The sequence below is a fragment of the Acartia tonsa genome, chromosome 2 (assembly GCF_053477335.1).
Source record: "Acartia tonsa isolate MP-2025a chromosome 2, ASM5347733v1, whole genome shotgun sequence".
In the NCBI taxonomy this organism is placed as follows: Eukaryota; Metazoa; Arthropoda; class Copepoda; order Calanoida; family Acartiidae; genus Acartia; species Acartia tonsa.
Window position 1 is genome coordinate 45,693,762 of NC_137261.1, and position 24,535 is coordinate 45,718,296.

At 32.5% G+C, this 24,535-nt stretch overlaps 1 protein-coding gene across 1 annotated transcript in view; it reads right to left on the bottom strand.

The window, feature by feature from the left end:
• LOC145311985 (ATP-dependent translocase ABCB1-like) overlaps positions 1–24,535 on the bottom strand; it is a 516,884-nt gene that overhangs the window by 326,483 nt on the left and 165,866 nt on the right. The gene's annotated exons all lie outside the window — the stretch shown is intronic.

Below are 24,535 nucleotides of genomic sequence, written 5' to 3' on the forward strand. Positions count from 1 at the left end.
TTACTTAATTATATATTATTTTGAGGCGTTTCGTTTTAGAAATATGAGTATTTTTGTGTTATGGCAAATGTTATTAGTTATTTCTTATAAACTACTTAGGTTTTTGTGTGTCTATTTTTATATTATTTGTTACATACCTTATAGGATTATGGTGTAGCCCCGTCACAATCATTTTAGAAAACTTTTCCATCTGCTCCTTTACCCTCTGAAACCGATTCAAACACTCCTATAGACGTGAACGCCCTAGAGCATGAATTTTTAGCCGTTTATGATGACCTTGATCCCGATCAACGTTTTAACATGGCCAGAACAATTGATAATATGCGTTTTGGTGCTGATGCGCTTATTGATCCCACTTTATTAAACCCTATGGTTGAAGAGAATGGTCGTAGTGTACTGCAACCCGAAGTAGCTCGCCACTATACAGATCAATTAGCTACAATGGTTAAAAAGGGGTTTGTGGCTGGCCCTTTCGATGAATCTCCTATTCCTAATTTGCGAATAAATAGTTTATTTGCTGTCAACCAGGCAGATAAATATAGACCTATATTGAATCTTTCTAAGCCTAAAGGTAATAATTATAATGATGCTATTGTTCAAGCTAAGATGAGAAAAGTCACAATGTCAACATCCCGGCAATTTGCTGAAACTCTTACAAACACTGGTAGAGGTTCCATAATTTCAAAACTCGACCATGTTTCAGCCTATAAACTGGTTCCTGTTAAAAAGGAACAGTTTTATTTACAAGGTTTCTCTTGGCTGGGTAAAATTTTTATTGAAGTGCGTTTAATATTTGGGGCTGGATCTTCCGTACCAAACTATGATGATCTACATCAAACTGTCAGTGATATTGTTAAAATTATCAGCCAAACTGACCGTCAATTTTTACATAGAACTCTTGATGACCAAGTTGTAGTTACCCCTACTTTGGCACCAAATCATCACTTCATTTCTTCTTACCTTGATTTGGCTAAGAAAATTAACTTGCCATTAGCTGATACATCTGGTGAAGACAAAGCTTTTCTTTATCGAACGTCTGGAACTGTTCTTGGTGTTTATTTTAACACAGAGGCCATGACTTGGTCATACAAAGAAATAAAACGTGTGACTCACATGAAGATTTTGAATTCTACCTTACTTTCTCCTAAGGTGACTTTGGAACAGATGCAAAAGGTGATGGGTGTGATTAACACCTTAGTGATTATGTGTCCTACATTCAGATTTCTACGTGCTCCTCTGGTAGCTCAACTTTCAAACTCTTACTCCATATCGCCTTTGGTTTTAAGTGTTGATGCTGACATGTTTTTAAACCTATGGTTGCACATATTTGATGCCTTACAGCATGATTTTCCTCTACCTAGTTTTGTTCGCCATCCCCCTCTCATAGTGCGTACTTATATTACTGATGCAGCTGGCAAACCTGATCCTACATCTGATCTGGGTTTTGAGATTGGTGCTGGCGCTGCTGGTTACATTGATCCTTGGAATAAGATTATTTATGTTGGCCAAGCTTTATGGCCTGCTTCCTTTCTTGTTCGTCCTGATTTTCTGAGTAAAATCTTTGGTAGAAAAACCACCTTGTTGGAAACACTTGCTATGTTTGTTCCCTTGTGGCACAATGTTTCTGATATAATTGGATCTCATATTGTCATCAAAGTTGATAATATTGGTACAGTTTGGGCATATCAAAAAGGACGTTCTAAGGAAGATATGTTCACCAGTGTGATTATGACCGCCCTAAACCATGTTGCCACTTACTTTTGTTGCAAATTATATGTGTTTCATTGTCCCCGCTTATCTTCTGAAGCTGCTGTTTTCGCAGATTTGCTCACAAGAACAAATAAACAAGGCATGGACTTTGTTAATATGAAGATGATTACTATTCAACATGGTTGGCCACCTTCTCTCATTCGTTGGCTGCTTAATCCAACTATTGATTGGTTTTTGGGTCCAGCATTGGTCGAAGATTTTAAAACTGCATTGAAAGGTAAGGTTTTCCTTTTTTGGCGTGGATGAGTTTTTCTTTTCCCTTTTTGGCCGGCTTATAGGTTAGGTAAGGATTTCTTAACATTTAATTGGACCAATTTGATGATTTTCTAAGAAATATACCTTTAAGTTATTTATTTTGTCCAAATGTTAAGAATCCTTAGTTGTAGGTTATAGGACTCATCCCATGCCGGAAACAGGAAAACCTTCTTATAATCTAGGTGTTACTGAATGAACCTGATCCTTTGGAATTCTGGAGACCCTGACTGCTTTCCTCTACGGCTTCGGCTAGACCCACGTGGGAATGTTGAAGCTCAAGGGAAAGTTGCTGGGGATTCAGTTTTTCAATAAAATGTAATCCATTCACAATTCTATAAAGAAATATTTGTTATTTATATTTTATGTATTTTAATATTGCTGATTTTATCAAATTTTACTTATTTATTATTTAATTTTTCAGAAATTTTATGTGTTAATTTCTCGAAAAATGTCACCCTCCCTCCACTCCCTCCGACTTATAGGTTAGGTAAGGATTTCTTAACATTTAATTGGACCAATTTGATGATTTTCTAAGAAATATACCTTTAAGTTATTTATTTTGTCCAAATGTTAAGAATCCTTAGTTGTAGGTTATAGGACTCATCCCATGCCGGAAACAGGAAAACCTTCTTATAATCTAGGTGTTACTGAATGAACCTGATCCTTTGGAATTCTGGAGACCCTGACTGCTTTCCGCCACTTTATCCTTTTGACCTATTGAATGACATGAATTATAATTACATAATCTATAGTTAATATTAGATTAGCACCATGCACCGATTAGGCTACTGTACACTTAGTCAGTACAGTTAGTGGATGCAATTCCGTTTGGATCAAATTTCCTGGAGGCAATTGTGGGAAGGGTGGGGGATAAGCCGACTCTACAATTTAAATTTTAATTTTAAAGAAAAATCCAACAGATATCATTTGTCCTGGAAAGTTGAGATATCCTGTACCAAAAGCCTCAGAGTGAAAAAAATCATATCAGCCTAGTGGTGGTCAGTTCATGTTACTTTCTCATACAGATTGCATTTGATATAAAATGTATCGTTGTCATTACATTTTTAAAAAAAGTTTATTTTAATTCATACTTTTGTGTTGGTAATCAATATTATTTGACCAAGAGCGGATGCGCTACGTGTTCTTCCACAGTCGCACCCGCGGGTTTATATAAAAAAAATACTTATCCCTGTCCATGTGATAACACTTTGTTTATGAAAAACTAGAATGAAACAACAATCATGTCACAACTATGATTTATTACTTTACCATTCTTTTTTCTTTATAGTATATGTGTGATCCAAGGATCTAAAAGGATAAGACATTGACAAAAATTTATGTACATCCCCAATGATGATACAACAAATTACCCCTTTTGTAGATTAAGATTAGTGGTTGAAACGTTTGAACCCTCAATATAACGAATCAACATATCAAAATTTACAAAAGTTCCTAAAGTTGTTTAGCCAACGAATAAGAAAAGGTTATTTTAAAACTTAGGGGACTAGTGCAATTAACATCCCTTTGTCCCCTCTCTCTCTCTCTGTGTGATCACTGTAAGGTATTAACTTATTGTAATAAGGATAACATTTTTCATTATAGGTATCATTTTTATATCACATTTACTTTTATTTATCAATAAAAACTTACCTTTATGTTGGTATATAAAATTGAGGGTCATTTTTCTCTAACTGGAACGAAACTTTATGAAGCTAAAAGAAAAATAATTTAAAGTCTGTTTTAACAATGAAAAATATTAAAACTATAGGCCCTAAAACATTTTGTATAAATCATTGAAACAAAACTTGCAAGTAAAATTTTAACTCTATAGTCACACAATTAATAACATATTAGACATAATCATATTCTTTTGTCTGGATATATAACTGAGTGTTCTATATGGTGTTGATACAATAATATGTAGCTAAAAGAGTATTTAAGAAAAGTAATAAATGAAAAAAAAACGGCTCTTCTAAAATGTTTAACAATAACAAGTGTGGTCCCTAATTCAAAATAAATGTTGTATTTCCTAAAAAATCCAAAATTTTACAGGAGAACTATATTCACCTGAAAAGATTTTAAAAGCTTTCCTCAAAAGGAAAACTTAAGGGTTAGTGATATCACAGGCAAACAAGCTGAGTTTATCTTACATCAGGATAAAACCAATGTTTCTTTTTACATAATTCATAATTTCAAACAATATAGTTTGTCTTAATTTCTAAAGCATGCTAAACAATGATTTTAGATAATAAATAAACACCTTACATGAAAAGTCTGAGGATAATGGGAATAGGAAATATAATTTGTCATAAAGATTGTCTGACAGAATTTATAAATTAGCTTTACATTATTAAGCATAATATTAACTGTCTGTTCTTTAGATCAAACAACTGCTCTAAACAAAAAAGTAAAAAAGACTAGTTTGCATGATAACTGATGCCTTTTGAAACTTTAAAAAAGATTACTGTCCTTTAAATACAAGCCATGAAAATCTAGAAATTATTTTCCAAATTACATTCTACAAAAGATTAATATAAATATAATACCCTTGCTCTTTAAAATGACATCAAAATAATACCCATAAAATATCCATTTTTTGTTAACTCACTTGAATGAATTGACTTACCAAAAGGACGGACAGACAAACCTAGATTTAAAATAACTGACCTACAAATCTAAATACTATTTTCCAGAATACGCATAATGATTATCGTAGGTGCTTTGGTACGTTCATATACCTGAAATAGACATTGAAGTGGCACTGAAAGCGAAAAAAACATTCAACTACTTCATTAAACGCAAATCATTATTTTACTATATTTACTAGGACGTTTACTTTCAATTTAAAATTTATTATAATTAGTATTACACGCTATCTTTATGTCAAACTGTTCATAAAACATCTATCAAACAATAAGATATACATATTACATATACCTATAGGAATCCCAATAATGTGGCACGATGGAGTATTATTTTTGCCAGGGATTCTAAATTAACTAATCGTTTACGGTTACTTATATTATTCATGAGATAAAATAGATCAACATTCAAGAGATACTTCGCCTAACCAATACATAAAAAAATCAAGAATTAATTATTCTGTTCATAATTTCTTCTTGATAGATGTAATTCTAAATTTAAGATTTTTATGAAGAGATACAATTCATACAATGAAAAGTACAGTGTGTTTTTTTTATGGGAAAAAGTATTTCTTAAATTAAACTACTTACCATTGACAGAAATCAATAACAAATATCTTATTTTTTTACATTAGCTTGGGCATTTTTGTATACAAAACAAGTATTAAGCAGTTTTCAACAATTTATCGCAAAATCCTGTTTTTTTCCTATAGCATATGATTTTTGAAATATAAATTATACATGGACCAAAAAACATTTTTTCTTTTACAAAATTCCCCAAGCCAATATATCTTTTCTCTAAGTAAGTAAGTGGGTTAAACTAAGAAATACTTTTGTCTCCTTAAAAATTAAAGAAACACACTGTATTTACAATTTTAGATATATTTGGTCTTTGCTGTGGTCTCTCTAAAAATTGTTCTGACCCAGAAACAAATTGAATCAACGTAAACATTGTCCCACAGAATTTTAAAGGGTTTGTATGCATCCATTATTACTAATATTTATTCATCAACAGCCAACATGGAGATTTATCATGTAATCATATAAAAACAATTATGGTCCTTGCCACAAACAAAACTCTAAAACAACTTCAGCTTAAATGGATGTAGAATATACGTGGATATTATGACAGGGGAAAAATTGCCATCAACATGGAACTTGGAACTCATTTATTGGTCAGTTCGTTCAACCAGAAAGAAGGAAGTGGACGGTGTAAAGGGGGGTTGTTTTAGCCTGCTGCAAATTTCACCTTATTAGAGAACAAAATTTATTAAATAGATCTTTTCGGGTTTTTATTTGTAGTTTTAAACAGACAGAAAAATATGTTGGTTATTAGTTACATTGTATGAACAATAAAATGAGAATTTATAACACAAACAAAATTATGACTCAGAATTATGTAAGACAAAATATTTTAGTTTTAGAGAATGCAAAGTGGTAGAATGTAAAATGATCGTTGCCATACATAATCATTTTCATTAAAATGTCTTAGTCTTTCGATTTTGTGTGTGTGTGTGTGTGTACCGAAGGCTCTCGTTAACTGCTAACCTCAAGAGGTGATGAGATAGCACCTCTATATATAATTTATTTAGAATTGTTTTTTAAGCTAAAGAGATATTATTAAAAAGTCCTCTAACATAAGTTACTCTCTGTCAGAAATTGTGTCACATGTTGTACAATTATTACAAATTACTAATTAATGGGAGAGTACCCTCCCCCTCCCCCCCCCCTCCCAAAAAAAATATCTCTAAACGACTGAAGATCCAGTAGGTATAATCCCTGAGAAGTAGAGCACAATCGATTTTGCATTTATCAAGATCAGACGGACAGACATCATTCTACTTTGTATTATAGACGTGACCGATTTATAAAATTTGAGCTTATTTTTTGTTAACACTTAATTATGATTTTATCTTTTTTAGATTTTAAACTTACAAAATGATGTTACAAAAGAAAACATAACAAAACTAAAATATTGTCTGAAAAAAGTTGAGAAAATCAATGAAAAGTTTTGTGTTGTTGTATTGAACTAGTTTGAAAACACAATTTCCTAACTATTGAAAAATAACCCAATTCTCAAACTCGTTGATTTTCCAAAGATTTTAGTTGATTTCATTTTCTTTTATTCACTAACAATTCATTGCTCATAAGGTGAAGTTAGGGAGAGAGGAAAATTTAAAGAGATAGACTAAGCGGGAAAGAAAAAGAGTGAGATAAAAATGAGGGAAAAAGAGAAAGGTGTGAAATTGAAAATAGGTTAGTAGAAGAACAAGGATAAAAACATCCGTAAAGCAGCGAAGCACAACAAATCATGAATGGGATTACGGACAAAGAGATTTAAAGAGCATGTGTTATAATCAAGAAACACGAATATCTTTATCTCATCCCAAAACCTTAACTTACAGACCAACGGGTAAAGTATTTTAAATTCTAGATTATCATTAGCATATGAAATCTATACAAAACAATCACGAATAACAGCTGTAACAGCATAGCGATACCGATTTTCTGGCGGATACAAATTAAATTATAGATTAGATTCGCTTCTGAAGTAAAAACAAATATTAAAAGTAAAAAGTTATTAGTCTAGATGTTTATTGGATCTTAAAAGCATTATTTTATTTCAGTAAAAAAGAAAGTTTTAAAATCAAAACTACAAAGTTTATGTATTCAACAAACAAGCATAAGCATTATTATCAGCGTATATAAAAGATCTTGAATAAAAGAAAAAAAATTAAACATAAGAAAAGATGTTTCTAAATTTTCGCCAAACTTTATTAAAAGTCTATTTGGTGGAAAGTTGTTTGTTTATTTCATATTATTGTATTTCTAAACCACAATTACTGTTTACTAAAATCTTTATTGTTTTAAAAGAGCAAAGCCACTCTTCTAAAATTGAAAATTTAGAACAAATTTAGTACAAATTTAGGCGAATATATCAGTAAGTTTCTTAGCAAATAAATATAAATGACATCGCTTAAAAATGTTAAAATTAAATTTAGGTATTCTTTTTTTTTCAAAGTTCTGCAATAAGCAAAGAAGGCATGAAAGGAAGGAACTATTAAAATTGTCATTATGAAGTTGAGCTTAACTTATGTAACCAATTGTCCTTGTTTGTTTTCAATCAATTTCTGCTCTACTTAGCAATTTAGCAATCTTTTCATTTATCAACTTTTGTCTACAAATATAATTTGGGTTTAATATAAAAACTCTTTAGAAAATTTTAAAATTGCGTTTAATTAATTTCAAATACTTCACTTTTTAAAATTTAAAGTTGTATTCAGGAAAAATACAGGAATAAGAACAACAGAAAAAGGAAGACTTAAAACTTTATTTCAAATAAAAAAAATAAATTATTTTATTTTTTTTAGGAGGATTTTATTTTTATAAAGGCAATTTCTCTCAGGACAAAATTAGTTATAAACTTCAATGTAAAGATGAACCATATCGGTTCATTGGTTAGCGAGATCCTTTGGTACATACAGATAGGGATTTTATAGAAGGATATCAGTGTTAAGCTTCAATATTGAAAGAAAGTTGACATTTAACATAAAACATAAGTTTAAGGAATCTTATTTTGAAAATATATTATTGCATTTCTAGATGGTTGTTTATCTTGATCATATTTCAAATGGTGTGAATCAAAATTAATAGAGAAATTCTGGCAATAGTAAAAGCAGTGTCTTATCTACTTATCTGCTCTTGATTCTATTTTAGTTCTAAGAATGTATTTTACCTGTGTAGTACACTAAAATATACACACTTAACTTTTTTTCTATTTCTTTGATTGGACGACCCTCAATTTTTAATTTAGTTTTTAAAAAGTTTTCAAAATATTTACTGATTGTTGTAGGGAATAGGTCACAAAATAGTCTAATCTTTAAATGAACAGCAGCCGATTTTTCCCTTAGCGATTGACAAGAGGACGGACAGACAACGTAAATTGTAGAGTAGCTTTGCTATTATAAGTGAAGAAACTAAATAATAAATAAACAAACAAGGAAACATATGTATAATAAGTAGTATTACAACAAAGGATATAAAATTGTACCTGGATATTATGACAGAGGAAAAATTGTCGTCTCTAACATGAAACTCATTTATTAGTCAGTTCGTTCATCCAATAGGTGGGGAGAGGTAGAGGTAAAAAGGGTAAATTGGGGATATCGTTAATTTAGTTTTCTGTGAGTTTCACTTTATTACAGAACATGAAAATCTGGTGTAACATCCAAGTAATAGTATATCCAATATTACAATAATACAGAAATGTGATATTATTATGTATCTACTAAATTGTATATTACACATTATATGTAGCAACAAATAAAGGAAACTTATTGATGGTGGGTTTTACAGATTTAAAACATTAGATAACCAACAAACACATTTAGACTTATATCATTTAAAATAATCAAATAAATACGCCTTAAAAATTTAAAAAAATGCTTTCAAAACATATACTTTACAACATTTCATTTTAACATTTACTTCTTAGTGTTATTATCACGATTATACGCTTTTTATGGAAGACCCAACGTACATCGTTATAATTGTTTTTCTTACTGATGAAAATTTGAAAGACGTAAATTCCCAAGAAACTCCTCTTTGTTATAATATCTATAATAAGATTTGTTTGTATTATGCAAAACAGGATGCATCATATTATTATTGCTTTCCTGTCTGTCTGTCTGTCCTGTTCTACCATGACAGGTACAGAGACAAGTATCATGAAAACAGGATGCATCATATTATTATTGCTTTCCAGTCTGTCTGTCTGTCCTGTTCTACCATGACAGGTACAGAGACAAGTATTATGAAAACAGGATGCATCATATTATTATTGCTTTCCTGTCTGTCTGTCTGTCCTGTTCTACCATGACAGGTACAGAGACAAGTATTATGAAAACAGGATGCATCATATTATTATTACTTTCCTGTCTATCTGTCTGTCTGTCCTGTTCTACCATGTCAGATACAGAGACAAGTATTATGAAAACAGGATGCATCATATTATTATTACTTTCCTGTCTGTCTGTCTGTCTTGTTCTACCATGTCAGATACAGAGACAAGTATTATGAAAACAGGATGCATCGTATATTTATTACTTTCCTGGCTGTCTGTGTGTCCTATTCTATCACGAGACAAGTATTAATAAAACAGGATGCATTAAATTATGTCTGTCTGTCTGTCCTGTTATACGGTGACAAGTTAGCTTACCATTTAATTCTGGAAGAAAATGAAGTTACTATTACAAGAATTATGAAAACAGGAAGCCGCTTATGCCTTAGTGCCTAATAAAAAATGATGTCATCCAAAACAAATTACAAATGATAGGCCAGTATACATTTTGCTGTTGGTCAATTACAATGTAAACTGACCTATCATTGGTTATTTACATTGTATGACGTCATTTTTTACTAGGCACTATAAGCTGCTTCTGGAAACAGTATAATATTTTGTTTGCTTCCTTTTTATATAATGAGACTATCTATCCTTCGTCCAGGATTTGATATGGTAACATATGTTTTCAGATAACAGACACCTCACCCTATTGTAAAATAGTTTACAAATGGGTAGAAATATATTTCAGCAGCCATATTATATAATCTTTTAAAATGAAGACATTAAATACATAAAATAATTTGACTTTAAGATCACATTTTAACTATTTATTATTAGAACTAGATTTAATTTTAAGATAAATAAATAAACTTTAGCCAGTGATTCAAATGAAACAGGTAATTTAATCTGTTTAATACTTAACAAGATCTTAACGGACAAATAAAAAAATATTACTTTTTAGAATTGATGAATTATACCTGAAGGAATGAACTTAGTATTCATAAGATGTAATATGTTAATTTTCAATATAGCAAACCTTTGACGACAACCATAACACAGATTCAGATAGCCTGATATCTAGTTGCCGAATGTGTACGCAGTTTCCTGAGTGTTTCCTCATCCTAGCTCAATATTTACTACTAGCTAAAAAAGCTTCAAACTTCAAAAAAAAAAAAATCAAAATTTAAAAAATTCAAATTTATAATGTATATTGTATAAATCGTTTACACATTCAAATTTTGATTTTTTTAAGGGAAGTTTGAAGATTTGTAGCTAGTAGTAAATATTGAGCGAGGATGAGGAAACACCCAGGAAACTGCGTACACTTTCGGCAACTAGATATCAGGCTATCCAGATTCAGATTATTCAATATAGTAGAAGTAAAAAAGAGTATGTCATTTAATTAAAAAAAAAAAATTTGATATGGCATCACTACTCTAAAACTGTAGGTATTTTAGTATTACTCTTAACAAAATACATCTACAGCAAAAACGTTCTGAATTTACAATATCCTGAACATGTTTTTCTTTCTGTTCCAATAAAAGATACAATTTTTGTTTTAATCTTAGATTATACTCTACAATTAATTAGTCTGTTGGTGTAACTAATCAGAATTCCTTGTGGGTTCTATGTAAATATAGGAAGCATACAAATTACCACCAAAAATTTATATTTTGCAAACTTAGGTTTGATTGAATATCCAACTAGTTTTAAACTTTTTTACTTTCTTTTTAATAGCAAAGGCAAAGTAACGTATAAAAATCTTACTTTGTCCGTCCGTGTGAATTTAATCAAAGATCTCTTAATGATGCATGAGGTGAAAATTTTTTTAAATATATCAAGATCCATTTTAAATAATATCATTTTACTGTTCTTGCTATAAGATAAAAGTGTATGATTGTTTGAATTCGTGTGAAGTTTAAAAAATCCGTTTTTAATTATAATATTCCACTGTGCAACAAAATCAAGATGTATGCTTGTGTGCATTTTTTTTTTTAAATTACATTTTTAATAATAACAATCCACTGTTCAATAAAATGAAGATGTATGATTGTGTGTTTTTGTCTAAAGTTTTCAAAAATCCGTTTTGAGTAAAGTTCCACTGTGCTGGGTATAAAATGAAGATGTATGATTGTGTGTATTTGTCCAAATTGTTGAAAGATCCGTTGTCTTTCTTCTGGACCTTGTTATATCTTCCGTTCAAAGATTAGGGATGATTACTTGTATTGATGAGAGGTTACTTTATTATTGGTATTATTTGCAAGGACTCTCTATAATTTGGTCATTTATTTATGTCTGTCCGACAGTCACTCTGTAGTAATTGCACAATATAGACTCTGTTTTATTAACGCATCCAAGAAGGTTCAGTTAACAAACTTTATTCTAAGCTTCATATAAATAAAATTGTTCTTCTTTGCAGCGGATAGGCAACACCCCTCTTGTTGTATGCAATACACCCCCCTACACCGCCCTTGATGAGTGGGTATCAAAAATCGTTGTCAATAATCAAAACTATGAACACGCCATTGTTTTAAAAATATGAATCTCTTGTTCCTGTATTGTCTTGTAAAATTTGGCCCTTTTCTCTTTTTTCTTACAGAACCTACATCACTCCTTACTTACAACTTTTTATATTACTTGGCTTTTCATCCAACGTATGTGCTTTATAGATGTGTCATTTCTAGAAATGTTATATTAAGTAATGAAATGTTTGATTGTACAATTTAAACGTTTCGTTTTAATTATGATTTGTTTTAAATTACTAATGATGGTTTTGAAAATTGCATTTATGAATGTCGGAATCCTTGTTGTCATTTCTTGGGTAAAGGTAACAGGTGTCAGCCTGTCTTTGTGTATGGAAAGATGATAAGATCTCATTACCCGCTGAACTGATATGGTTCTCCTTTACTGTAAAGCCTCGCGTAGGTCCAGGAAATCTTTATAGAGGAGGGAGAGATATAATTCCTAGAAAAAAATACTCCTCCAAAAATATTCGTCATGTGGCCCAATTTGCCTCTAGGTGCGTAGCCGCTTGTAGAAAATAATGTAGATGCAATTACAATCTACCTATAATAATGACAAATTATATATATTGCAAAGTATAATGTTCCTTTGCACGAGATTAATGATTACAAAGATAAAACTAAATGTTTTTATATTAGCAGAAATTGTTCAATATATACAAAGATGTTTTATTGAAAATATATAAATGAAAAAACTATATTAGTTTTAGCATGAAAACAATTTTGCAAGGTAGATATAGTTCTTTACTATTTAGTATCATTTTTTGATAAAGTTGATGGTTAATAATCAGATTAGGCGACATTATAGAAATTGAAAGAATATGAATATAACTTTAGGATTAATTATGAATTTCTTTATAATCATACTTTTTAAAATGCATTTTCTCTGTCTGTTTTAATTTCTAAAAAGACTTTTATAGAGCAATAAGTACAATTCTGGCCAGTAAAGATATATAATATAGGTTTATTTTTATATAAGTATAATACATCAGGAATCTAAAGGGTTAAGACTATGGCCGATGAATTTATGTACATCCACAATGATGATACACAAAGTTACCCCTTCCGTAGATTAGAGTTAGTTGTTGAAATGTATCGAAACTTAACTTAGTGAATCAACCAATCAAGATTCAATAAAAGTCCCCAAAGTCGTTAAGCCAACAAATAAGAAAACGTTATTGTAAAACTTTGGGGATTAGTGTAATAAACAGCCCAATGTCCCCTCCCTCCTTGATAATATATAGTTCTTATAAGATATATAATCTATGTGTCTTAAAACTCATTTCTACAAATGATCATCACATTTCAGGGGATTCTCATTGTTAAAATTCCGGGAGGAAGGGAACATTGGGCTGTTTTTTAAACTAGTCACCAACGTTCTCCTATTCGTTGGATTAATGACCTCGGGGACTTAAATGCTTGAACTGAATGTTCAAATGTTTCAACCACCAATTGCAATTTACAGAAGGGGTAACTTTGTGTATCATCATTAGGAATGCACATCAATTTATCGGCCATTGTCTTATCCCTTTAGATCCCTGGTTAAAGCGAACCTTTTTTTTAAATTATGACGCCGTACAACAGAAACAGTTACTTATTTCTTAAAGTTGTATTTAATTATTAAAGTAAAATTTTTCTGTTGATCTTTGACCTACGCTTTCATTGATGTTGTCATTCTTGTTAAGCAAGAAAAATAAAAAATTTTAATAAAAATTCATTAAATCATTTTACGGTATCCTGTATTTGCAACAAATTAATGTACAATTTTTTAAGACTTACAAATTAATATTCTGTTTACAAATAAAGATATATTGTTCCTTTGATCTTCCTTTGGATTTTAGAGATTCGTTTTTATAGATGTTTACATTCTTGTTTTTATTATATACAAATATTATAAATATATTCAATGATCGTTTATAATTAATATAAGTTTGCTATATTTTAATGAGAGTGTAAACTTTGAATAAAATACTTTATTTTTGGTTTAATTAATTCAAAAGAGGAGAATATAATTACTAATTAGGCTTAAAACTTTTACATCATTAGAAAATATAAATTTTCTGTAAAGTTTGAGATAAAATTTTTCTTTCTGAATTTCAAAATGAAGTTGGTCTGCTTGGAATTTTTAATAATAAAAAAAGTATAATTATAATCTAAGTTTTATAAAAGATTTATATTCATAAAAAATTAGATTAGAAAACCGATAGACCTATGGACAATGTTATTTAAAGAGTAGAGTTCCATAGGTTAGTAAAATTTTCACCATAAAATTAGAAATACGGACAAGTAAGATATGAGGTAGGTGTAAATTGATCAGGAAAATCTTAATTTAAAAATTTAGACGTCTGTATAAAACAGAAGCTTTTCAAATACAAACTAAATTACTCTTAGAGCATTGCCGACGGACTGTTAGTTGTCTGTTTGTACGTTCTATAGATTTGAAACTTGGTATTAACATTTGTGTAACAGTTAGGTTCATATGTGGCAACTATTTAAACATTACAAAAAAGTCAGTAAGATAATCTAAAGTAAATCAGAGCATGTAGAAATTCCTTTAATAAAATTATATTACTGCATACTGTAGAGCCCACCCGTTTTAGGTCCTGAACACCTTATGAAAATAAATGATTATTGTCAAAGCTTAAATAGATAATTGCTATACTTTGATAAGTAAGTTAAATTTTAGAGTTATATATGATCAACTTTCTTATGTTAGTGAAAGTTTGTAGTACAATATATTTCTTCTCTATCTCTGACTCTACCAATTTTATACAAAAAGTAGGTTCACGTAAACCAGTAAATATACGGTAGTTTCTCTTAGGTGCCTAATCAAATTTATAATAATAGGGAGGGGATTGTACAAAGTTTTTAGTGTTTTTAAGTTTTACTTCATGCCAGGTTAGGTTAAGTCATATTTGGTATTGTGTAACCCCGCATGGTTAAGTCAATGCAAAACAGAAAAATATTTCTATTATTTTCCATATATCAATTAATGAGGGAGCGGGATGGTTTATAAGCTCCCTGTTACTTTGAAGGAAAGTGCGAATATGACTATGATTTTTTTATATTTTTAATAAAAATCTTAAGAATTAGTTTAAAAACAGCTTTTAGCCAACCAATCCTTACAAACAAATTGTTGCTTCCAGATTTTGTATCAGGATAGATTCTTTAACACCTTATTTAAAATGTACTATATCATGTCCTACTTAAATAAATAGACTTTCTTGTTTGTCTGATGGTTAAGATCTAGAAAACTGTTGATTCGTAGAACCTAGAGGATTGGGGCAAAGCAATAAGTTATTTATGTAAAGAATAATATCATTGTATATTTGCTAAATAATTTATTAAATTTTGGTTGAATTGTATGACTACCAAGGAAATGTTCCAAGTGTCAAAGTTTCAAGTGGTAAATCCGTTGCCTTTCAGCTTTAACAAACTTTTTCGGTGCGATCATAAAACAGCAAAAGTTAAGAAAACCAAAACTTTAATTGTAGAGTTATTACACTTTTTTTTGTAAATATTAAATTATTTTTAAAGAATTAGGAAGAAGCTTTTTAAAAAATCAATAAATGTAAATTTTTTGTAAATATTTCTTTTTTTTGGGGGGGGGAGGGAGATATTTAAAGTAACTCCAAAAAATGTTTTTTTGGGGAAAAGGGGTCAACTCCTATTCAATTTCCCCCCCCCCCCCCCCTCCTTCTCTCTACCTTTAACGTTCCTTACCTTTAAATTGACAATTAGTTAGACCAGTAATTGGCATTGCGAATATTTATATACGAATCTCAAACATCTATTTTTGATAAAATCCGAAAAAATATTTTCAAAAAAATTATGCTTTGACATTATTAATCAGAAGTTACTTTTATTTCTAAAAAGTATATACTTTTAACGCATTTAGTTGCTAATCCAAAAAATATTCTGGTTCACATATCTTTGACTGTACTGTGTAAGAACCTTTCTAACTTTTACACTTTTATGGATATTTATTTGTTAGGCAAATTCTTTTGCACGGCCAACTAAGATATTTCGTTGGAGCGTATTATGTAAATATAATATTTGCCTTGTTGGAGCGAGGTCCTCCTTCGATTGCAAGACATCATCTACAACATCCAACAGACAATCAACCCTTTGCTTCGTCTGGAAATTCTAATTGTGGATGGATTTGGACCTGTTTACGGGCAAAGGCATTTTACCTCACTGTTAGTGTCACATACCAGACATAGCAACAGCAGGAACCGTTGAATATGACGCAGTGTGGTTCAGACTCGGACACGACACCTCCCCGACAATATCGCTATTTCAGCAAGCTGCGAGCATCTCTTTATCAGAGTGAATGGAAATATAGTGCAACATCAAAGTAATAATATAGCGATATCTAAAAAAAGCTGGACATTTTTTATTAGCAAGGTTAACTCTTATGCTTATAAAACTAATATTTTCAGACAAGTCATAATATGGGTAATGATTGCAAGAAGCGTTGCAACTTGAAAGATTTTCAGAATTAGTTGCAAACTGTTATGAATTTTAAGATTTTTAAAAAATTTGTTGAAAATTGTCTATTATGTATTTTATTACTCCTGAGAACCGGTTCTAATCCGTCGGATATTAATCGGTTTCGAAGCCATACTGAAGTAACAGGTTATGGTCACTACTTCTAGGACACCTTATTTACGCCAGCGTTCTTTGTAAGTTTTAGCTTAAACTTTTGTTTGTATCAGGAAATATTCAAACATATTTTACAAATTTACTTCAACCAATGCTTTAAAAAATTTCAACAGAAGCTCATTCTAATACTACCCAATTTATAAAGATGTTGATCTGACTTTGCTTCTATTTGTACTGAAAGATCTCGCTATCAATATATTTATTCTTTTCGAAGAAGCTACTTACAGTTTGAATTAAAGCCAAGTATTTGCAATGGTAAGATAAGAGCAAAAAATCTAGCCGAAAGTAATGCAAATTTTAGTTTAAATATCTATAAAATTTACTTAACAAAACCTTATCAAATATTTTCAAAACAGTTTCATTCAAGGGTTGAAAATATAAATATATTACCTTCTTTATTTTAAAACTTGGTTGCTTTGATTATTTAAATAAAATTACAAAACCTTATTTTTACGTCAAAATACTTGCATAATGTAATATAAATTCTAAACCAAATTTGGTTTAAAAATTTACAACCCATCCACCTCTATTTAAAAATCTGAAAACAATATTTTGCTTGGTTTAAACCAAAGTATATATAATTACGGCTTCGAAACCAACTAATATTAGAACCGTTTATCAGCCATACTGAAAAATCATGCATAGCATCGTATTACAGATAACTTTTTGCGAGTATTAAAACAAAAATCATAAAATTAATTCCTCTTTTATTAGCCCGGCCCTAAGGCCACTTGGGACTAACAAAACCGGTTTAATCGTATAAGTTTAAAATCCGCGGAGGCTGTCCATAATACGATACAATATATAATCCTATCGTGAAACATTCGAATACATGTGTAAGAATTAATAAACTACTTTTAACGACACTTTGATGGGTCCTGGGATAGTGGTAAAGTTTGGTTCATGTTTACGACCCAATAAACTTGAAAAATATAAATTCTTGGTTGTTTCAAACTAGCCATATGCTTCAAAGTTACACTAGCAATTTACATGGTTAGTTGGTATACCTATATTAGACCTTTTCATGAAAATACCCTTTCTCGAATTTCATTCTTCTGCTAACCTAAAAAGTTACTTTAGGGGCCTAGAAATACATGTACAAAATTTCAGCTCTTTATCTCTACTGGCGACCTAGCGCCAGGCATGTAAAATATCAACAAATAACGGTAGCACGGCGGTTTTAACAATATCTCAGTAATGTGCAGGTTTTAAGCTCTTCTGCATATTTCAATTTAAACACATAAGGCCAAAGATATTATATCCAAAAAATCTTTTGTCAAAGTCTACTCTTCACCTAGCGCCAGTCAGTTTTCTAAAATCATGCATTTTATACCTGTGAAAAATGAAATCGCCAGCGCTAGGTGTAGAGTAGACTTTGACAAAAGATTTTTGGGATATCATATCTTAGGCCTTGTGTGTTTAAGTTGAAATATGCAGAACACCTAAATTCACCTTCCAAGCCATTCTCTAAGCATTTTAAATCTTTTTATGAAATAACGGCATTTCAAAACTACCTTTTGAAAAGGCCTAAAAAATATCTTTTTTTTCAGCTTTTTATCTCTACTGGCGACCTAGCGCCAGGCATGTAAAATATCAACAGATAACGGTAGCACGGCGGTTTTAACAATATCTCAGTAATGTGCAGGTGTTAAGCTCTTCTGCATATTTCAACTTAAACACAGAAGGCCTAAGATATGATATCCCAAAAATCTTTTGTCAAAGTCTACTCTACACCTAGCGCTGGCGATTTCATTTTTCACAGGTATAAAATGCATGATTTTAGAAAACTGACTGGCGCTAGGTGTAGAGTAGACATTGACAAAAGATTTTTTGGATATAATATCTTTGGCCTTATGTGTTTAAATTGAAATATGCAGAAGAGCTTAAAACCTGCACATTACTGAGATATTGTTAAAACCGCCGTGCTACCGTTATCTGTTGATATTTTACATGCCTGGCGCTAGGTCGCCAGTAGAGATAAAAAGCTGAAAAAAAAGATATTTTTTAGGCCTTTTCAAAAGGTAGTTTTGAAATGCCGTTATTTCATAAAAAGATTTAAAATGCTTAGAGAATGGCTCTACACCTAGCGCCAGTCAGTTTTCTAAAATCATGCATTTTATACCTGTGAAAAATGAAATCGCCAGCGCTAGGTGTAGAGTAGACTTTGACAAAAGATTTTTGGGATTTCATATCTTAGGCCTTCTGTGTTTAAGTTGAAATATGCAGAAGAGCTTAACACCTGCACATTACTGAGATATTGTTAAAACCGCCGTGCTACCGTTATCTGTTGATATTTTACATGCCTGGCGCTAGGTCGCCAGTAGAGATAAAAAGCTGAAAAAAAAGATATTTTTTAGGCCTTTTCAAAAGGTAGTTTTGAAATGCCGTTATTTCATAAAAAGATTTAAAATGCTTAGAGAATGGCTTGGAAGGTGAATTTAGGTGTTCTGCATATTTCAACTTAAACACACAAGGCCTAAGATATGATATCCCAAAAATCTTTTGTCAAAGTCTACTCTACACCTAGCGCTGGCGATTTCATTTTTCACAGGTATAAAATGCATGATTTTAGAAAACTGACTGGCGCTAGGTGAAGAGTAGACTTTGACAAAAGATTTTTTGGATATAATATCTTTGGCCTTATGTGTTTAAATTGAAATATGCAGAAGAGCTTAAAACCTGCACATTACTGAGATATTGTTAAAACCGCCGTGCTACCGTTATTTGTTGATATTTTACATGCCTGGCGCTAGGTCGCCAGTAGAGATAAAGAGCTGAAATTTTGTACATGTATTTCTAGGCCCCTAAAGTAACTTTTTAGGTTAGCAGAAGAATGAAATTCGAGAAAGGGTATTTTCATGAAAAGATCTAACCTATATGGTTCATTTTTTAATGGTTGGTTTCTTAAAAGATCTATAGTATACATAGATGTATATACAGACAACTACCTCCCTTCAATTTTCAAAGACCTCTTTCGTCTGCTTCTGCTAATTGGCTGTGTTAATATAAGTAACACCATTGGTTGATTTTCAATGACCCAATAGGAAGGTTGCACAAGACGGTTGCGATGGGGAGATACAGTTATTTAACCCTTTCTCCCTCTAGTGTTTTACTCGAATGGTTTCTTTTAGAACATTCAAAGAAACAGCACCCTTACAGTTTTACTTGAGTATATAACTATACATATACTTATTTAAAGATAATTTCCAAGATTTTCTACTAGTCCTATTTATAAGAAATAAAAAGTAATGAACAAGATTCACTTTTCTACCTTATATCGAGAGTTGATAATATTTGGCACAAATAGTAAATGGGACCAAGAGCATTTATATTGGGGGAGGGGGGGGGGGGGTGTAACACCTTCAAAGAAAAAAAGGCTTAAAACCACCACAGGACCAGCAGATTTAATCACTAAAAAGTAGAGCCCATTCGGTTCAGCTGTTACTGGGAATGGATCGCTTTAGATAGACGAACGGACAAATATCGTTCTACTTTTATTTATTGATATGGTACATTTTAAACTACACTATAGCTAATCAATGAACAAATGATGATGAGAGAGAGAGAGAGAGAGAGAGAGAGAGAGAGAGAGAGAGAGAAAGAAAGAGAAAGAGAAAGAGAGAGAGAGAGAGAGAAATAAAGATCATAAATTAGGTAGAAAATGTCATAATTGGTCGGACAGACATAGATAAACCCTTATTATAGAGTAACTTCACTCGTGAAAAGAGGGATATTTTATGCGGATAGCTGGAAGCAAAAAAAAAAGACAGAAAACAACAAAATGGAATATGGGGGGAATAGAACATAAATTAAGTTGCTAAAAAGTCTTAGAAAGAGATATTAAACATGGAAAAGGCGGGATAAAAGACTGGACTTAGTTATTCAAATAGACTTGCTACGAGGTTCAGAAATGCTTTCATATTTTGAAAATATATTCGAACAAAATCAAATGAAGATTGTTTTATCTAATATGTGAACTAAATGATAATTTTCTCTTTTTTATCTTGTAAAAATGTTTTTTTTTTCGAGTGTCACAAATATCTATAAAAGTTTTTCCACTACTATGTAACAATTAAACATATTTTTGAACCAAGTATTGATTTAAGAAGCTTTTTATGGTGCTTCTAAAAAAAGACGTCATAGTCAATTATTCTCATTTTTCATTAAGTTTTTTTTATTTATCCTCTTTTTTATAGGCCCCAAATTTAAAAACTTTTTATTCCGAATTACGCCTTATTAGAGTAATGAACTATTCTAATATGACGTAAATTTGTATAGGCACTATCAAGAGCTTCTTGATTTAACTTTTAGAATCAGCTTCCTATTACTCATTTTATAACCTTGTGCTATTTACTCTCTTCAAATAGATGGATAGATACAGTAGCACAAAATATCAAGGATGGACAGATCAAAGTAAGGTCTATCAAGAAGGGATCTAGAGGGATAAGATAATGGCCAATTAATTGATTCTCATCCGCTAGGTATTAGGTAACTTTTGTAGATGAAAATTTTTGGTTGAAACGTTTGGGCACTCAAATTAATAAACCTACCAATCAAAATTCAATAAAAGTCCTCAAAGCTATTGAGATAATGAATAAGAAAACTTTATCATCCAAATTTTAAGACTAGTGTTAATAAACAGCCCATTGTCCGCTTCCTCCCTGCCTATATAGACTGTTTTTAAGGAATATGGTTGGGATCAAAGAGAATGGTAAAAACGTGAGTGGACATCTAGAACTAGGTTTTACCAGTAAGCAGGGGAGTTCAGTCAAACATTACAAGCAACAAAGCATTCAAATACATATTTATTTAGCGCATTTTGTCAAAAAATTTTAATATGGATAGGGCATTCACAATAACCTAGAGGGGGTAAAATCAGTGTTTTGCCAGGAAACGCACCCGAAAATGTTGACAAAGGAAAAAACATCCTGTGACAGGTAAATTGACACTCGAAGAGCCTAATTTGTATTCACTTAAATCACTTAAATTTAAGAGGGTGTGACGTTTTTACCTGGTACCGCCATTCTGTTCTTTGAAGGTGAATTAAAGGGTGTAGACACTTGTCAAGTGTGGTTAATGGGGATGTATCTATCCATTAGAGTAAAACACTAGAGGGAGAAAGGGTTAAATAACTGTATCTTCCCATCGCAACCGTCTTGTGCAACCTTTCTATTGGATCATTGAAAATCAACCAATGGTATCGCTTATATTACACATCCAAGTATAGCAAAAAATATTTAGAAGCTGACAAAAAAAGTCTTTGAAAAATGAAGGAAGCATTAAAATAAAATACATGGCTGCACAGCCAGGACTTACAAAAAAAATATTCCTTGCTCTACCTACTATATATGGACAATGAAATATATCAAGGAAATTTATTAATATTTAATATTTTCAAATGGAATAGGGAGTTTCTTTTAAATTTTATAGTTAGTTTTTGGTCCATTTTCTTTTAAGTAATGAGGCCACTCTTTATCTTACTTTGTTTGTTTGTCTGTATAGAGAATGAAAATACTTTCTTGGTTCTAATGTGGTATGCGGCAGCTCTGGACCATGCAGAAACCAGGACATTATAGTGATGCTACGCACCTAGCTAAATCCTGTTATTCTACAATTATAAGGCCACCTGAAAATATGTCAGATAACGGTACTGGTTTCATCTCTCAGTTGTCCTGCAAATGGAGGGAGGGGGTGTTACCCCTCCCTCTCCCATCTTAAGCACCGGAACCTTCCCCTTCCACCACCAAGTTATCAGCACCACCTCAACCCTGAGGATAAAGGATCTAAACCTGCCCTCACCTGATAGAATCACCCCCACACAGACTGTTGTTGTCACAAGTAATCATCAAACCTTCCCTCTTTAGTACCCAGACCTACCACTCAACCCTTCTATGCTTATCTACCTATTGTGCTGCTCCATGGGCTATCCTGCCTGCCCCAGACAGGGATAGCCACCTACCTAACCATTGCAATTATCTATGTTTTACTGTATGATTTATCTTTAACTATCTTTATTCCTAATCCATATGTATTTATATTATGGTTAACTGTATTCTTAATCCCCCCCACCCTTTCCAGGGATGGGGAATCATGATTGCCCAAACTGACTATTGTATATGTATTATAATGCTTTTATGTTATGATCATTTATTCCTATCCATGTAGTTATTGTTTGTTGTATATAGCTTCAGTATCCTTTACACCTTCAATAAAGTGACAACTGAAATAGATGTTGATTCTTGTCTAGTGAATGCTAGAGAAGCATAGCTTCTCTATAGTAAGGTGTCCACGTCTGTTCACACTGCCGTAGTCTTTATTCGAACTCTGGTGTCTGCCATTTACCCTAGGCGGATACCACAACTTTGGTGACAGCTGTGTGAGATTACGGCGAACCACAAGTGTAGAGCAGACGCGTATCTGAGGCTAAGGTACTCCCAGCAGTGAATCTGGCAAAACTGACGCAAGCAACCTGAATTACCCACCCTGGACAGCAAAGTTTAACTCTGCATCCGGCAGTTGTGGAAGCGAGACAGCGAAATTTGACGAATAACCGCGAGCAGCGCTGATATCTAACGGAGAATTGAGCGCCAAAAGGGCTGAAACAGGCCTGCGGACCGGCTGAAACAAGCCAAATAAGTGTAAACGGCTGGAAATAGGCCAATTTTACTGCAAGAGATAGCAGGATCCGAACCAGTGGCGCTAGCAGGACGGGACATTCCCTGCCGCCATCAGCTGGGTTTGGATAAGCGGCGCTAGCAGGACGGGACATTCCCTGCCGCCGATAGGCTGAAACAAGCCACATAGCTGCAAGCGGCGCTAGCAGGACGGGACATTCCCTGCCGCCGATAGGCTGAAACACGCCACATAGCTGCAAGCTGCGAGCCAACATACGAGTGTAGTTCACCAGAACAGAGAAAAACTACGTCAACTCCAAGTATCCTGAGAAGCTACAACGCAGCCACCCATCTAGAAAAACAGATATTATGTTACATTGCAGGGATTACCACCCTGATGTGATGGCCAAACAATAGATTTATGAGCAAAGCTTGGCAAACAAATTGTTGTGTTGTGATAAATCTAAGAATAGACCAGGCTTGGATTATTGTGTATTGTGATAACAGCTAAAAATAGAACAGAGTTGGTAAACAAATCTGTTATGCAATTGTGATAAGGACAAAAATAGAATCTAGATGTAATATAATAAAGATCCTGATATACAATCAAAACATCTCAAGCCCACAGCACAATAACAATACACCCCTTATTCCAAGGGAAGGGGAGAAGCCCCTCTCCATTGAAGGCAAATACAATCAGGGTGATATAATAGATAAACCTAGGATTAAGAAGAAAAGGCAATATTACACCAGCCCACAGTTACCCCCCTCCCTCACAGGGGAACGGACGGAGTTACCCCCGTCCCCTTACGCGCTTCCCCCTTCCTACCCACACTAGACTAAGTCCGTCTGTAGTGTGGGGCTAGCGATCGGACACACAGAGCGCCATTCACGGGTAGCGCAACAGAGTGCGGAAAATATCATAAATCCAACGGACGAAGCTGACCAATGAGAGAGCGAGTTGAGGGGTGAGAGCGCGTTTTCCCCGTGTGCGCGGATTTGACGGTGCGGACGCGCGTTGCAAGGACAGGAGATTTCACGCACACACACACACACACACACCCACACAGGAGAGGGGCCATTCTATAGCATACATCAGAGATATTTTTTTAGGAGAAAAACTTGCAAGCTCCTCCCTCCCTGTCTACAGTGTGATAAGGAAAACTAAACCAGTTCCTTGAACCCGCTCAGACCCTCAACATCTCCTAGCTCTGCCAACCCTAC